Below are 17,767 nucleotides of genomic sequence, written 5' to 3' on the forward strand. Positions count from 1 at the left end.
GTATGTTGCTATCTAGAAAAGGGAAAATTAAAAATAAGAGGCACATCAAAACCATGAAAGTTGATAGTGCCACCAAATAAAAAGAACCCTTATCGGTAACATAAGAATTGTTATCTAATAGGGAGCACACTAAACATTAGAAGTTAATGGTCCCACCCAGTAGTAGGAACCTATATCGTAACATAATGTTCGCAATATGACTTACCCGCCGAATAGCAAAAGTGCTCAATGGGTGCTTCGACACACGCAATAACAAACGGAGTGTTGGATCCGAGGGCATTATATATACCGAAGAGTATGTTTTGCCAAATGTCACGTGACAAAAGACTTAGACATCGAAATGGTAGAGCAACAACAGTCTGTCATTAAGATTGAGGACAGACTAACCGGACTGCGACGATCACTAAACAGAACACGAACGGCGGCCATCTTTGAGTATCAGGAGTAAAGAAATGAGTTAGACAGGATGATAAATTAGCCAGGCAACAAGAAGCGTAACCCACTCCGCCAAAGAATTTGACAACACTAAAATGTTGTACCTAAACAATCAGATTATATTGTAAATATAGGGCACACAGTACACTTTGTCCCATTCCACCAAATATAAATAAATAACCGAAGTGCGGTGTAGACATGGGTATTAAAGATAACGTATGATTCTCACTAGGAGTCACATGTAAGATGACATAAAAGTGAATATAGATATATTTACATATACATTGTTTATATAAATATCTGAAAATACATTGGCTATAGGATGGAGAGAAGTACAATAATGCAAGATATTAATTTCAAATTCATAATTAGAGGATAGTGCAATGGACAAAGTCATACACATATAACAAGTAGATACAGGCTATGCAATGAGGAGAAATATCAATCAACCTACATATTTGTGGTGAATGGATTTAAATGATAGGTATGCTCATTATCCCACACTCATAAAAGAGTTACAATAACTGAATTATAGTATCTCTGAGTCGTATGGTACTTTCATTCCTTAAGAAACACATACAATTCACGATCAGTGTTTAATCCCCTGTCAACTGCTCTCAATTTAATCAACCACTGTGATTCCAACTTTCTCAATGCAGCCACTCTATCACCTCCTCTGGGATTAGCTTTAACTTGAGCAATACCATGACGTTTGATTGCAAGTATTTCAGATTCTGTATGAACCATATTATAATGGACTGCCAGAGGATAGCTTCTATTACAGTTAGGATTAGCTTGTATATGTTCCTGTATTCTTTCTTTGAGCAGTCTTGTGGTGCTACCAACATAAATTTGACCACATTTGCATATAATACAATACACAGTAAACTTGGTGTTACAGTTTATAAATTGATTAATATGATTTGTTTGTTGAGTATTATATTTGAAAGTCTTCTTTTTGTCCTCATCAAATTGACACACACAGCATTGGGTCCATTTAAAGAAACCTTTGAGTTTAATTGGAAGCCACATATTGGTGGTATTAGTTTTAACAACATTACTTACTATAGAGGGACTTATGATGGTTCAAAGAGTTCTTCCCCTTCTGTAGGTAATTTTAGGTTTATTGGTCAGATATGGATCCAAATCAGGATCCATTTTGAGGATCTTACAATGCTTGTTTATAGTCCTATAGACTTGATTGCTGTGTGAGTTGAATTGGGTGATAAAGGATATCTTATCATCTTTAGTAGTTTGTCTTTTTCTGCGTTTCAGGGTTTCTGATCTAGATATTTTATTAATACGATTATGAGCTTGATTCAATATCAATTTATCACAGCCTCTTGTCACAAAACGTTCCTTTAAGTTAGTCATTGTCAGAGCTGCAATTACGGTGTAGCCTGGTCATTTCCCTAAAAGGAATAGCTGTTTTCTGCAAGATAGGATGGGCGCTGCTCGCATGTAACACTGAGTTGCATGTGGTGATCTTTCTAAATAATTTACTTTCAAGTCTTCCATTATTTACGAATAGGGTAATATCTAGAAAATCTACACTATTTCGACTATAATTGGACGTGAAGCTCAAATTGTATGTATTGTTGTTTATATCGGTGACAAATTCATTGAGTGAGATCTCATCTCCTCCCCATATCAGAAAGATATCATCAATAGACCGAAACCAAAATATGATGTGGTTAGATAACTCGGGAGGACCATGCTTCCATATATGAGAATCTTCAAAAAATCCCATATAGATATTAGCGAAGGAAGGCAAAAATGTTGCCCCAATTTTGACCATTTGGTGTGCTGTAATTAGAATCTCATTCTTTAATAAAATACTTTCAAACTGATAACCAACAATCTCTTCAACAGCGTGCTTTTTCTTTTTGCTTGCCATCACAACATTATCTTCTTTCTTTTCCTTCTCTACAGACATTCTCATACTTTCTTTTTTGACCTAACACATGCTTTTCAAATAAAGGATATTGACCTAAATTTGGAGCATACACTCTTCTTAACCTATTATACTCTTTTACAAAGTTTATTTCTGCATTGACCTTTGAGTCATCAAAATCAATTAAAAACAAACCAGATAAAGTTCTGACTCAGGACAAAGCACAATACGCCATACCCTCTTTAAACACGATACTTTCAATGTTCACCAAAGCAATGTCTACAATTAAACCTTGAGATTTATAAATAGTCACTGCATATCCCAGAGATAGTGGAATTTGTTTTCTATGGACATAAACATATTTAACAAGCAAAAAACGAATGAACAACATCCAATTTGCTTTACTTATTCAATCTGACCAAATTTAATTTATTTTAATTCAATTCATCTTTCTTCTGTTAATTAACAAAATCTACAACTTTACTGATTACTCCATCAACTAAGTCTTTTTCTACATCCAAACTACGCCTTAAAATGACCTGACAGTTTATACATGCATTCTTTTCTAAACCAGCAGTTTTAGATATCAATTTTTCTAAAGAATCCAATTCTGTTTTAAATTTTCCTGTCGAAAGAAAAGTAATTCCTTCTTGCTCTATTTTATCAATGGCTTCTATATTTTTTTATTTCTTCATTTTCCAGCTTCAAAAGTTGTTAATTGAATATAGAACACTCGCACAGAGTTGGCATTAGGCAGATTATAGATTTATTTTCTGCAATTTTCATATATATTTTCTCAGGAACTATATCGTCTTTTGGAAACAAATTGGAAAGTAATCAACTCTACAAAGCATGTTTGCCATGTTCTGTCACTAGTCCAATTCTAAAATCTTGAAGAATAGTTCCATAATCAACATCATTTGCCTGTCGCACATTTGTAATGAGTTCTTGGTATTCAAAATATGACCAAATATTAACATTTCTAACACTACCCAAATACTTTCTGGTGTCTTCATGCGCAAGTGTTTTAAATACTGGTTGTTCTTTTATTGGAGTATGTTGCAGTAGATCTCCAAAAACTATGACATGTTTTCCTCTAAATATGACATCGTACTCTGTTTTAAGAATTTGCTGCATTCTTAAATACACAAAAGCAAGCGTTAAGTTTGAGACTATGCTTACCTTATCAATATTCAGAATTTTCATTTTCTTTAGCACGCTTGAAACTTCATAACAAGATTTTCCAGATAGCTTGTGATATTCCAATTTGTTTTCATGCTCCGCAGGTAGCCTACGTAAACAATGTAATGTAATTCCTTTAATGTTGTGTGATGCCAACCCAGTTGAAGCAGTTACAACACAAGACAAATGTGAGTCAGTTGTTTTCTGCAGAACACTAGTGATTACTTTAATTAAGAAACTTTTTCCTGTTCCAGCTTGTCCACTCACATACATTCAGATAGGTTGAAATGATGTGCATGTACATTCTTTCTTTTAATGAAGAAATCCATGGTCAATATGTTGTCTCACTTGATGATATATTTCTTTCTGTTCAACATTTAGTTGTTCTTCCAAGTTGGCTAAGTCCATAATATCTTCTTGAGCTTGATGCATTGCTGCTTCCACCTCATTAATGGCGATTGCTGCTTCATTTTCAACATATGGTTGTCCTAGTGGATCATAACTCAGTGGAGCAGAACTGTCTCTAGCAATCTCAGCTGCAATAGTTGCTTCTCAATCAATTTCATTATTCAATATTTTCACATAATTTTCAAAAACAGTATGTTCTATGGTATCTTTACAAGAATTGAAGGAATCTTCATAGCTTCGAAAATCGCCAAGTAATTCCAATTCTGAACGCCATGGTTTGAACAGTTGCAAAAGTGCTAAATAATAAAATTCCCTTGTATCAGGAGTGTCGCAACTCAGTTTCCTTTGATTAATAAAATGTCCTTTCCTTTGTTTCACTGAACATCCTTCAAACAATGACTTCTAATTGAATAATATGTGTCAAACATATTTGTATGCACAATTTCTGCACTTTTCTTCATCTTTTTTCTGCTAAATATTTGATTACTTGTACAGATTTAAGTGCTCGATTTTGCATTGCTGCAAGAGCTAAACTCACCCAAATGATTCTTCTAGATTTGGAGTATAAATGTGCAGCTGACAACCAATCTGAGCTATCATATAATCCATTTTTCGATGGGGTAATATCTTCAAAATGTAACTGTATAATTTCTTACTTAGAATCTTCTCAATCGAAATCTATTCCCACATATCTTTCATTTCTGTCTTTTCTTATTTTGTAATGTAGGATGTTACGTACCCAGCAACAGCAATGGAATTATCCGCTACATACTGAAAATCCATGTTAGCATTCCACATAGACAGAATAATTGGATTGTAATCATGTATGTATTTCAATTCTTTGCATCTTCTTAAATTGTAGGTATTTTTAGGAGACTTTCTAGCTATGGTATGTCTCATAGCTGACATAAAACTGTTTACACTTCCTTTGGATATTACAGGACATGGAATCCAAAATGACATTTGGTTTAAAACTTTTCCTTAGACTTGTACTTTTGTTGACAGTATTTTCCACATCAATGGCTTTGGAATCGTAAGACTTGTTGTCTTAAGTTGTTTTCTTCTGTACTTTTGGGTATGGCACATGTGGCATATTCTTCAATGAAATTCAAAACAGTATCATCGGAATCAGTTCTGAATTTGAGGGCATCCTTGATCCATATCAGCATATGTATATGAGGAGCACCTCACGCTTGATACTCCTTTCTCCAAAAGAAATCCACAATTTCTCTGGGCGGAGTAATCTTTTTATTGCAGATAAAATACATCATAGCTTCAAATCGATGATTGAAATATCTGCATACATTAACAAGATCCAAAGAGCACAATTCTCCAGGTGACTTTTATTTAATATATTTATGATATTTGAATGGGCCTCTCAAAGAAATTCAATTAATTTATCCCACGAGTATTTAGCACAGCTTAGGGTAAGGAACCATGTAGGAGTTCCTAAAATCCTTAGCATTAATTTAAGTTCTCCATGATGAAGGTACCAATATTCATTAGTGCCAAGCTGACATGCCTGCAGATTAATCAGCTGAGATTCTAAATGATCATCTCTCTGATGTACTTTATCCATAAATTCTAGAAACATTTTGAAGATGTACTCCTGTTTTCAATATGTGATTGACTGCATATGAAAGTCCAGACAAGTTACTGTCAACAAAACATTAAATATATATGGGATACATTGTCGAAATCCTGGATCTTCTGCATACGATCTTGTCTGATATTCAGATGCATTAATCGGCACAGGTCGTTCTTGATATCGTCCACCTTTCCCTGTTGGGAACAACTGCAGAAAACAAAAAGCTTCCAAGCTTTTTCTCATACACTCCTGGGACTTCCCTTTGCTTTCTTCATTTAGAATAACTCAATAGTATTCCCCATCACTTCTTTTGAATGAAGTGGATGTACACAGTAACGTTCATAGATTTGTCCACTTTTTCAATTTGTCCACTTGACGTTTCAGTATCTTTTGCTAAAAGTATTTCTTCTTCTCCCATTGTTTTCTATCATATACAATGTTGAGTTTTCCACTTTCCTAACATCCACTAAATCTTGCCAGATTTTCTTACTCTTACTAGGCATGCCATTAACTTGAATAACTAGTGCTTCATTTCCTACATATGGCTGAGATACCCGCCACCCCCTCTCAACACAATCCCAAAAAGGAGGGAAACCGGAAACAGTTCTTGAAAGTTTTTGGATGTGGGAGGGAGTGACCCTCCCGCGGCCGTATTTATTAAAACAAAAAGTTAAACATTAAACGTTTCATGTTATGTACAATTTCATAATCACATTGCGATGTTGGGCTAACCTTAACATATTCTCTAATACAGAGGTTCTCCTAGCCGAACTAGCATCATACAAAACATTCTCTATAAACTCTGAAATTGTACATCCTAACGTTTAAGGGCCAACGGCAAGGTCATAACCGGTGTCAAGATCCCTAACCAGACTTACCCCTCCCACTTGGGAGGGGCGACAGCACAGAGGCTTACCTCAAGTGCAACTACTAACAATTTCCCTTGACTTGTCGGGGGCACTTAAGACTCGACGCCATTTAAAGGTCGTTCGAAGACTTGTGTGTGGTATCTAGAAGGTATCGTGGACCTCCCCCCACCCCACACAACTTACCGCATCTGCCGTCGCAGATGACACTGGCCCCGGGAAATTCCCCAGGAGGGGGCTGTAACCCCTCCTACAAAGGAAGGGGCCTTGACCGCCTTTCCTTTACTTCCGGCGACCCGCCCTTAGACGGGACCGCCTCCCCATTGAGGGGCCAATGGCCACCTCTCCCGAGCGCTCCCATCCGTGTTGGGTGACGCCCACTCATAGGGATCTACCAATTAGTGCTCACCGATCATGACCTTACCGCCTACCAAAATAAATACGACAGTGCAAATTAATCTAAGAATACATTGGCCACTATGACCGAAAGAGCATAGATCAAAATTCGACACTAACTGAATATCTTTAATGGCAAACATACTCAAAAACGAACATTCTTTATTAACTCGAAATCAACATGGCACTGCAACCTGGAAACGAAAACAAAACAAAATTAATCAACTTTATTATACACAACTGGCTGTCTTCAGGGGCTGGTGGGTGGGTCAAAATTGGCTCTTCGTTCTGTCCCGAGCTCACGTGTAGCGAGGAGGTGCAGCTTCGGAGCACAAGAACAAGAGGACGTCTTCTGGTCCTGCGTCTCTTTTTATCCGTCTTCAGGGCGGGCGTAAACCCGCCCCTGCCCGCCCCGGGGGCGGGGCTGGCTACGTCGGTGTCTAGGCCAGCCCACTCTAGGGCGGGAACAAGCGCGCCCCGGCTACGCCGCTTCGGGCATACCAGCCGAGACGCACCTCCCGCCCAAAAATGGCTTCCCGGGGGGATCGAGGCACTCCGCCATACGTGCGGGGGGACCGAGTGGTCGCCCCTTTCCATATGGCTGAGATACCCGCCACCCCCTCTCAACACAATCCCAAAAAGGAGGGAAACCGGAAACAGTTCTTGAAAGTTTTTGGATGTGGGAGGGAGTGACCCTCCCGCGGCCGTATTTATTAAAACAAAAAGTTAAACATTAAACGTTTCATGTTATGTACAATTTCATAATCACATTGCGATGTTGGGCTAACCTTAACATATTCTCTAATACAGAGGTTCTCCTAGCCGAACTAGCATCATACAAAACATTCTCTATAAACTCTGAAATTGTACATCCTAACGTTTAAGGGCCAACGGCAAGGTCATAACCGGTGTCAAGATCCCTAACCAGACTTACCCCTCCCACTTGGGAGGGGCGACAGCACAGAGGCTTACCTCAAGTGCAACTACTAACAATTTCCCTTGACTTGTCGGGGGCACTTAAGACTCGACGCCATTTAAAGGTCGTTCGAAGACTTGTGTGTGGTATCTAGAAGGTATCGTGGACCTCCCCCCACCCCACACAACTTACCGCATCTGCCGTCGCAGATGACACTGGCCCCGGGAAATTCCCCAGGAGGGGGCTGTAACCCCTCCTACAAAGGAAGGGGCCTTGACCGCCTTTCCTTTACTTCCGGCGACCCGCCCTTAGACGGGACCGCCTCCCCATTGAGGGGCCAATGGCCACCTCTCCCGAGCGCTCCCATCCGTGTTGGGTGACGCCCACTCATAGGGATCTACCAATTAGTGCTCACCGATCATGACCTTACCGCCACAGGTCCGGATAGTTGACCGGCTATCCGGACCCCCCACAAACTCCTACCTAAAGGTCATGTTTTAACGATTTTAACCAAGCTAGGAAGTCTCCTATGAGTAACTCGTTGCCCACCCTTGACAAATGCACACCATCCCCCGAATACATACTGTCATCATTAATACAACTATGCGAGATCGAATGCAATGTCTCGGAACGGAACAACCTACTCACTTTGTTATTCAATTTTTTAACGGAATGATTCAAAGCAGGGATCGAGATAGCCCCCCGCCACACTTTTCGTGGGATCATATGAGACCACGCAATTATACACCCCGGAACTCTCCTTGCTAACCAACTTACCGTGGAAAGCATAGCCTCCAGGAGAAGTCGTCTACCGGTGGTGACTAAATCATTGCCCCCTAAATGTACTATGACTATGGACGGCGGTGACCTCATCCGCTCTAACAAACCCTCAAAGAATGCTTGAAACTGGTCAATACAGAGGCTGCCCCTTCCGTAGAAGGACACTCTGTACCCGTATTCCCCAGGTACGTGAATCATATCACCTGCTTTGAATACGTCTGCGGCCCGTCTCACGTATGAGTGGCCTACGACCCACACCTCCTTTCTCTCAGCCGGTGATGTGTGACCGCTGGCCTGGTGTTGGGTCAACTGCACAGTCCGCCCTGCCGCGTAGGCTTGCGCAACTGAAAACAAACAAAGGACAAGAAGCGTGAGTACATGATTACAGCTTCACAACATGTGCAATCGCACGTACCTCTTATAACAATTGGAGGACCAGCGCCCCACACGTTTCACTTGTTCTACATTAAGACCCCTGGCTGTAGCTTCAGTGGCAGCCCCTATCCGAAAGGAATGGGTCCCAAATTTGCCCGGGTCCAAGCCCGCTGCGGCAATGGCCATTGCAAGCACCCGCTGAAACTGAAACCTCGTCAGCGGGGTGGCGTCTATATGCCTCAACAATGTCCCCCCCCATGATGCCACCCTTCGTGCTAGGTAATCTTCTAAGCACTGTACCGGACACATGGATGACTCGGGGATCCTGCGAATGATCGTGCAGTCCCCCCTCCCATCTTGGTCAGTCTTGGACCTGAGAAAGGAGACAACCATCGCATCACCCCTGATCTGAACATGTTCCCTGCACAAGCCCCCCGTCACATCCTGTTTGTTCCTTGCAACTAGCTCACTAACTCTCATAGCCCCGTGAAATGCCAGCGTAAATGCAGTCCGGAACAAACAGGTCTCGAAAGGGGACGAGCATGTGCTAGGGAGTGTGGCCAGTAACTGGGACAACCTATCTAAACCTATCGGTCGTCTTACGTCCACCCTGTGACCCTCTAGGCGTTGCCACCCCCGCAGCGCTTTTTGTACTGTAAAAGACGCTGTTGGGTCCAGAATGCCATGGGCCCTGGCAACAAAGGAAATGGCGGCACGATGCCTTTGGGCCGTAGCCACCGATTTCCCAGCCCTACGTAAGGACATCAGAAAAAGTACTACCCACTCTTCCTGACCCCAAAGTCCCCCTCTCTCTGCCCCTAAAAAGGCTAAATAGGCCTGAAACGCCCCTTCATATGCCTTCCTTGTCCTGGGTGCTAGGCTCTCTCCCACGAGGTGACGAAGTTCGGGGCACCGAGAGACCAGAGAGCTTTGGGGAAGGGTGCCGGCTCTGGGTCCGCTGACGGAAGGAAACCCGAGAAAGCCTGCATGTGAAAACGAGACAGTGCATCAGCAGCCTGATTCATTACTCCTGGGACATGTTTTGCTCTGAATACCACGTTCAGTTGCATACACAGTAGGACAATTTCTTTGAGCAGCCTTAAAATCAATTTACAATGGGCTGCCTGACTGTTGATGCATTCTACTACGGTCATATTGTCGGACCAGAACACGACAGAATGATCTCTGAACCCTTCAGGCCAGGTTCTCAGGGCCACCAAAATGGGAAATAATTCGAGGAAAGCAATATTACTCGTTAGCCCCTTCTCGTGCCACCATAGGGGCCATCTTTGAGCAGACCATTTAGTGCCGAAGATGGCGCCAAAGCCTATGCTTCCTGCTGAATCTGTCCATAGCCCCAGCTCCTCTGAGGACTCGGCTGGCTTGTTCCAGACGACTCGGCCATTGAAGTCCGCCAGAAATGCTAACCAAATCCGCATGTCCTGGCGGACCTCAGCCGATAACCTCGTGCGATGATGACCCTCCTTTAGGTCAACCATCGCTTGGGCAATCGAGCGGGAAAAAGGGCGAGCCATTGGGATCACCCTCAAGGCAAAGTTCAACTTTCCCACTAATTGTTGCAACTGATGCAGTGTGACTTTAGATGCATTCAAACATACTTGGAGGGCTGCCCTGAACTTCAACACCTTGCTAGCTGGTAAACGGAAACACCCCTCCCTTGAGTCCAACTCGATCCCCAAAAACTCGAGGCAAGTCGTGGGACCCATAGTTTTACCCGGTGCCAATGGCACGCCAAGATGACCCATCAACACACAGAATTCAGCTAAGGCCTGGGCACATTCGGGATTTCCGGCGGGGCCAAGGAACAAAAAGTCGTCAAGGTAGTGCATTACATTTCGGAAACCCGTTTTCTTAGTGAACACCCATTGCAGGAAAGTACTGAATTGCTCAAAGTAAGCACATGATATAGAGCATCCCATTGGCATACACCTATCCATGTAGAATGACCCCTGGAACCCGAATCCCAGAAGACGCTGATCGTCTGGGTGTACCGGGAGCAACCGGAACGCTGATTCGATATCTGATTTCGCCATCAACGTCCCGGGCCCCAGGCGATTCAAGATGGCTACTGCCTCATCAAACGATGCGTATCGCACCGAACAAACTTCTGAATCAATTGCGTCGTTCACCGAAAGACCATGCGGAGCAGACAGATTATGGATCAAACGAAACTCACCTGGGTCCTTCTTGGGGACCACCCCTAACGGAGAGCAAACGAAATCCGGTACCGGGGGTACACTAAACGGGCCGGCGACCCGACCCCGGCTAACCTCTTTCTGGATTTTGTCTTGCACTACAGATGTATGTTGTAAAACGGAAAGTTGATTTTTGCACATCCCTACACCCTGAAAGTCCCCTACCGGGATGCGGAAACCATGTGTAAAACCGTTCCGCAGCACCCCGGCAGAAGTACGATCTGGGTATTCACTGAGCCAGGGAATCACTGCCAAGGTATCAATCGGGGTTGGTAAAGGCGCCCCTCGGCCTAGCTTAGACCTGCTTGGCGCCTCCCTTACCCCCATTCTCACTCGTTCTGGCTCTGCACGATGACTCAGGATGGGATGACCCACACGTACTACATTCATGTTTGAATTTACACGATCCCGGAGGCCTGGTACATTTTCCCTTGTTGAAATTAAAACAGAAACCCTTTCTCCCTGTATTGCCTGCGGGCCTCGACTGGTCGTCGGTGCTCGTACTTGGTCGAAAGGGCGTCCCCACACTTTGGCGGGAGTAATCAACAACATTGCTCCCGACCAATGGCATTCTTAACATTCCCGATTCTTTCATTTTATCCCATGTTAGAGAATCGTAACAATCCCAAGTCAAACTCTTGTTGTGTTCCTTTTCTTTCCTGAACAGATTGTCGTAACAAAACCAATGGTTACCTTGATACGTTGTCGAGTAACCCATAATCCGTGATTGATAAACGGGAAACTCAGGAAGCAACTCGGGCCTACGTTCCCCCAAAATCGATGTAAAAATACCCCATGCATTGCCCCAATTGCCAATGTTCTCATTTACCTTAAAGGCGGCCATTTTTGCGCGCCACACACTCGGATGCATTACGTCCTTCTGACTTTTCACATGCTCCACATCATAATGATCAACAAGCAAGGAAAAAATATTCACGTATTCCCCCGCCCAGATCTTTTCTTTTATAGCTAAAGGCACATGTTGTCCCAATCTCTCTCTACGAGAGGGTGCTGACTCGTCCCTTGCAATCGGCAATGGCCGCTTACCTGAACTGGACGCAGCTTCTGCCGCTTGCGGCTTGTCTATCCCCGCCAACGGCGCAGCCACTCTAGCTGCCTCTCTCTTCTCACGAAGCCCTTTTATCAGCGCCTGTGCCTCGGCAGCCGTGGCGCCATCACTACTATCCCCCAACCAAGCTGCTAGCTGTGCTGCCAGCTCGGGGGGCATGTCATCCTTGGATGTCGGGGTGACGACCACGGGGATTGGATTCCCCTCCATTGGAACTGGGGTCGGCGCCTCGAGCGGTGCAGAGGGAACCGGGACGTCTCCACCGGCTGGAATCCTTTTCGGCCTCTTAGGTCTCCCTCCAGCCGGCGCAGGGCCCGAACCCTCCTCACCGTCTCGCTCCGCCAACCGTTTCTTTATCTCGGATATCTCTTTGCAAAGGTTCCGCACCATCTGGTCGGTCGTCAATCTCTTTACGACTTTCTTTGGCATCTCTCCGATGAAGTATCTAGAAGACAAAGAAAAGGATCAAAACGCTCAAAATTGGCTCTTCGTTCTGTCCCGAGCTCACGTGTAGCGAGGAGGTGCAGCTTCGGAGCACAAGAACAAGAGGACGTCTTCTGGTCCTGCGTCTCTTTTTATCCGTCTTCAGGGCGGGCGTAAACCCGCCCCTGCCCGCCCCGGGGGCGGGGCTGGCTACGTCGGTGTCTAGGCCAGCCCACTCTAGGGCGGGAACAAGCGCGCCCCGGCTACGCCGCTTCGGGCATACCAGCCGAGACGCACCTCCCGCCCAAAAATGGCTTCCCGGGGGGATCGAGGCACTCCGCCATACGTGCGGGGGGACCGAGTGGTCGCCCCTTTCCATTCGCTCCACCAATAGTTTTGAAATTTTTCTTCAAATCTAGAGGTAAATGTACAACTCTTCCTTTTAATCCTCTCTGTAAATCCGAAGGAGGTATTTTACCTTTTTTAGGCTCCATACAAACAATAGTCTGAAATGGGTGCACACATTGAATGAGAATAAATTCATAGGTATTTAAATCTATCAGTTCTCGGAGGGGTAGTTACCAACTCTAGATTCTTATGGACAGCTCTAGCAGGCATTTTATTCTCATCTAATTTATTATAACTATATTTACAAATACGCTGATCAGAGCCCAAATCAAAACAATTCTCAACCAACAAATACGTTGCAAATTCCTTCCACGTATCATTATTTTCCCTTTCACTTTTTAAATACAGATCAACAGTCCTAGTCTGACTTTTATAGTGAGTTCACCAACAACAAATACAAGAATAATTTGGCCTTTCACCTGAAATCACCTTAAACTTTGCAATTTGTTATTCAAAATTTTTTGTAGTACTATGTTGCACATTTTCTTCAACATTTTCTTTTATCGATGTGTCAGTTTCTGCACTCTCTTGTTCAGGATCAAAGTAACAAAACTCAATTTCATCACAAACCTTCTTCACATCTGATACCGATCCATGCAAAAGAGCACTGTTTAACATTAGTGCTGAGCTTTTTGCATAATACAATCTTCTGACTAACTTCTGCATTTGAGAATGATGTACTGCTAACATCCTGAATAGTGAAAAACACTTTGACATACTTTTCCAGAAAGACAAGCCAGAGAATGACCTTGCAAACCAGTATTTTTTCTCATTCTCCAAGAGTCTAGTCATTGCAATATCCTTATCTTTTGTTTAACACTTTTTTTTACTATATACTTGTAATAAATTGCATAAAAATATAAATAGATACTTGTCTTACACTACAAATACTACTGCAATCCCAAGTGTACACTGGGGCTTAAGGATGTTTCACTAGAAGATAATCAGCTAACACTTCTTCTACATTTCTGGGAACCATCTTCTCTTTCTCAATTGGACAACCATTTATAACCTCATAAGCTCGACCACTGGTATCGACAGCATGCAATAAATTATTGGTCTGAAAATACCTCTCTTCATTACAGAAAGGCTCTGAACTTTAACTGTGTTTCCATTCAACCCCAAAAAAATCACAAACATGATTTATGTTAATTACTCTTTTCCTCTTACTTTTGGCCATCATTAAATGGATTTGTTTATCTAGTGATCAAATTCTGTTTAAAACTAAAATGAATTGTTTCCTTTTTACTTCAAAATCCTTTTGAACAATAGTTTCAATATACTTCTTCTTTTTATAAAATAGTGCTCTTTCTCTATATTTTTCACATCTTTGAGCAAGTTAAAAACCACTCTATTTTTAATAAAACATTTTTAATGATTTCTTTATACTGATTTTACCTTCTTTTACCATACAGTTTAAATTTTCTAAATTTTCTTTTTTACTTTTCTGTTATTCATGTTCTTTTTTCTGCTCAAACCATTATCAGTAGTTTGCACATTCTGCACACTGTTTCTAGGCTTTGGAAGTTTCTTATAGAATGCTTTTGTTGTCTTACCGGAATACTTTTTTCTTTTTACACACATGATGTTGGTCATCCAATACTTGTTGTTGAATTTTCTTAAAATAAATGTCCTTCAGCTGTTATTTTCTCTTTCTTGATTTTTCAGGCATGATAACTTTATTTTTATGATGATAAACAATATCTGTAAAAAATCAACATAAATAAATGTATTTTAATATATTTATACATTATACTTTTCTATTACTATAAAAACACATTCTATATCAACGCCATTTAACCACTTTCTTTAGTAATCACTAATTGAAATTGTAATTCAATGTGTATACATAACTGTATAGGTGATTACAGGTCTGCATGTGTAATGGACAATTGTGTAGGTAGTTAGAGGAATACATACATAGGGCATAGCATTTTGTAGCAGTATGTGCTAAGGCCCTGGATCACTGCATCAATACTTAGGTATTGATTGAATGATTAGAGTACTACATGGAGAGACACTGGGATACATTTTAATTGGCTGTATTTTACTGCAGTTAATGGATTGGAACATGGTGTTGAATGGGTCACTAAAGGAGTGCAAGAGGAGAAACAGGGTTTTTGCAGGAGTGCATGGATACTGACTGTGGAATTGTAGGCCTGAAACACAAGTGTGTAGGCGGTTAGAGGACTACATGCATAGTGCATAGATGTTTGTAGCCGTCTATGTGCTAAAGCCCTGGATCACTGCATAAATACTTAGGTACTGATTGAATGATTATAGTACTACATAGCAAGACACTGGATGAATTTATAATTGGCTGTATTCTACTGGAGTGAATTGATTAGTACATGGTGTTGAATGGGTCACTAAAGGAGTGAAAGAGGGGAAACAGGGTTTTTGCAGGAGTATATGGATACTGACAGGGGAAATGTAGGCCTGAAAAAAAATTGTTTGGTGGTTAGAGGAATACATGCATAGGGATTAGGAGTTTGTAGCACTCTATGTGCTAAAGCCCTGGATCACTGCATGAGTACTTATGTACTGACTGAATAATTACATTACTACCAGGAGAGACACTGGGTGAATTTATAATTGGGTGCATTTTGCTGCAGTGAATGGATTAATACATGGTACTGAATTGGTCTCTAAGGGTGTGCAAGAGAAGTCACAGGGTGTTTGCAGGAGTGTATGAATACTAACCAGGGAATTTTAGGGCCTGAAACACAAGTGTGTAGGTAGTTAGAGGTCTACATGCATAGTAAATAGGAGTTTGAAGCACTCCAGGTGCTAATATTTGGCTTGTTGCATGATACTGGCGGAACAATTAGAGTAGTGAAAGGAGAGACACTGGGTGAATTTATAATTGGTTGAGTTTTACTTCAGTGAATGGATTAGTACATGGCGCTGAAAGGGTTACTAAAGGTGTGCAAAGGGAGTTACAGAGTGTTTGCAGCAGTGTATGGATACTGACTAGAGGATTGTAGGCCTGAAACACAAGTATGTACTCGATTAAATGTCTACACACATAGTGCATAGGAGTTTGTAGCATTCCATGTGCTAAGGCCCTGAATCGCTGCATGAGTACTTGAATACTGACTGAATGATTAGAGTAGTACAAGGAGACATGATGTTACCAAATGATTCTCCCACAATGGTTGCCCAAATACACACAGACTCACAGTGTGATTCTAGACAAGCAACACTATTCACTAGTCTGGAAGGGGTAAGGTGACTGCACACAATCTACATATTTCAGTACTACACTCTAGTGTGAAAGCCTGACTCATTTTGCAAATGCATAAGCAATGACTGGTTTCTAATTTTACCAACACTTGAGAACAGGATAGGTTTGTAAGCAGTTATGTGGCTGCAAACACATGAAGTACCCAAATGCTTCTCTCACAATGGTTCCCAAATGCACACAGACTCACAGTGTGATTCTAGACAAGCAGCACTTTCCCTTGGACGTTACCAAAACACATTTACTAGTCTGGAGGGAGGTAGGTGACTGCACACATTCCACATATTTCAGTATTGCACTTTAGTGTGGAAGCCTGACTCATTTTGCAAATACATAGGCAATGACTGGTTTCTCATTCTTCCAAAACTTGAGAACAGGATAGGGTTTTAAGCAGTTATGTGTCTGCTAAGACATGGAATACCCAAATGCTTCTCTCACAATGGTTCCCAAATGCACACAGACTCACAGTGTGATTCTAGACAAGCAAGACAACTCCCTCGACTCTAGCAGGAGAAACACTTTACTCCTATTAAAAACAAAGGCACCACATAGAACCTCTCACAAACTAATAACTCACCTTTCAAATTGATTTGAAGATTAAGAAGTATGTTAGTCACACACCAGATTTTCTTATAGAGATGTCTGTACTGCACTGCTCTTAGGAAAACCAAAAAATTGCACTTTTCCTCTCATTCTGCATACATATACATGTAAATATCAAACCACATTGCTTCCCACAATAATTCAAAAGCTAACACACATTTCTATTGGTTACACATTTCAACCCTTTCCCATTGACATAAGTTTAAACTCTACCCCTAAACTGCGTACTGCCTGTTACCATAGTAACAGTTCATGGAACATTCAACTGAGCACACAGGCCACAAGTTCAGCACACAATGTTGCTAATCTAAACAGCACGTGTGCTTGACATTTCAAAATAACAGCTTATCCTATGTAATGTTCCTTTCAAACAGTTTTTGTTAACCAATAAATCATGCTTTTAAAAAACAGAAAAGTGCACCCTACTTTTCAGTCTACATACATTCTGAATGCATCCAGACCTCCCTTCAAGATGCTTAGAGACTCTTGGGACACTGCTATATATCCCACAAAGGTCCCCCCAAACCCCAGGGACCACTACCCCCGGGGCATTTTATATTGTGGGATTGGGCCATGGGGACCGCCACCCCCCAGTGTAGAAAGAAAAGGAGATAACAAACATGGGCCAAAGAAAAAGGTCACCCGAGCAGGGAATATAATCGGAAACCAACAAACAAAGAAGACAAAGGACCTTAAAGATCCACAAAACAAAAGAGGGTAATGCACTGACACCGTCAAAGATGACCTGATAAGCCACGAGCAACCAGGTCCTACGACCAACAATTTAACAGCTCACAACGCCCTTGTAGTAAAAGCATTGGGAAATAAAGCTGCAAATAATCAAGGACAGCTAAAAAAAACGGTCCATAGTACTAGGGAAAGCTGTGAGAATGGGCGGCGAGAGCCAACAAAGGTCACAACAAAGAAGAAAGCTCAAACCCGGGGATCCTAAAGTGCGGAGACA

Source organism: Lissotriton vulgaris, chromosome 6, assembly GCF_964263255.1.
Source record: "Lissotriton vulgaris chromosome 6, aLisVul1.2, whole genome shotgun sequence".
Classification (NCBI taxonomy): domain Eukaryota; kingdom Metazoa; phylum Chordata; class Amphibia; order Caudata; family Salamandridae; genus Lissotriton; species Lissotriton vulgaris.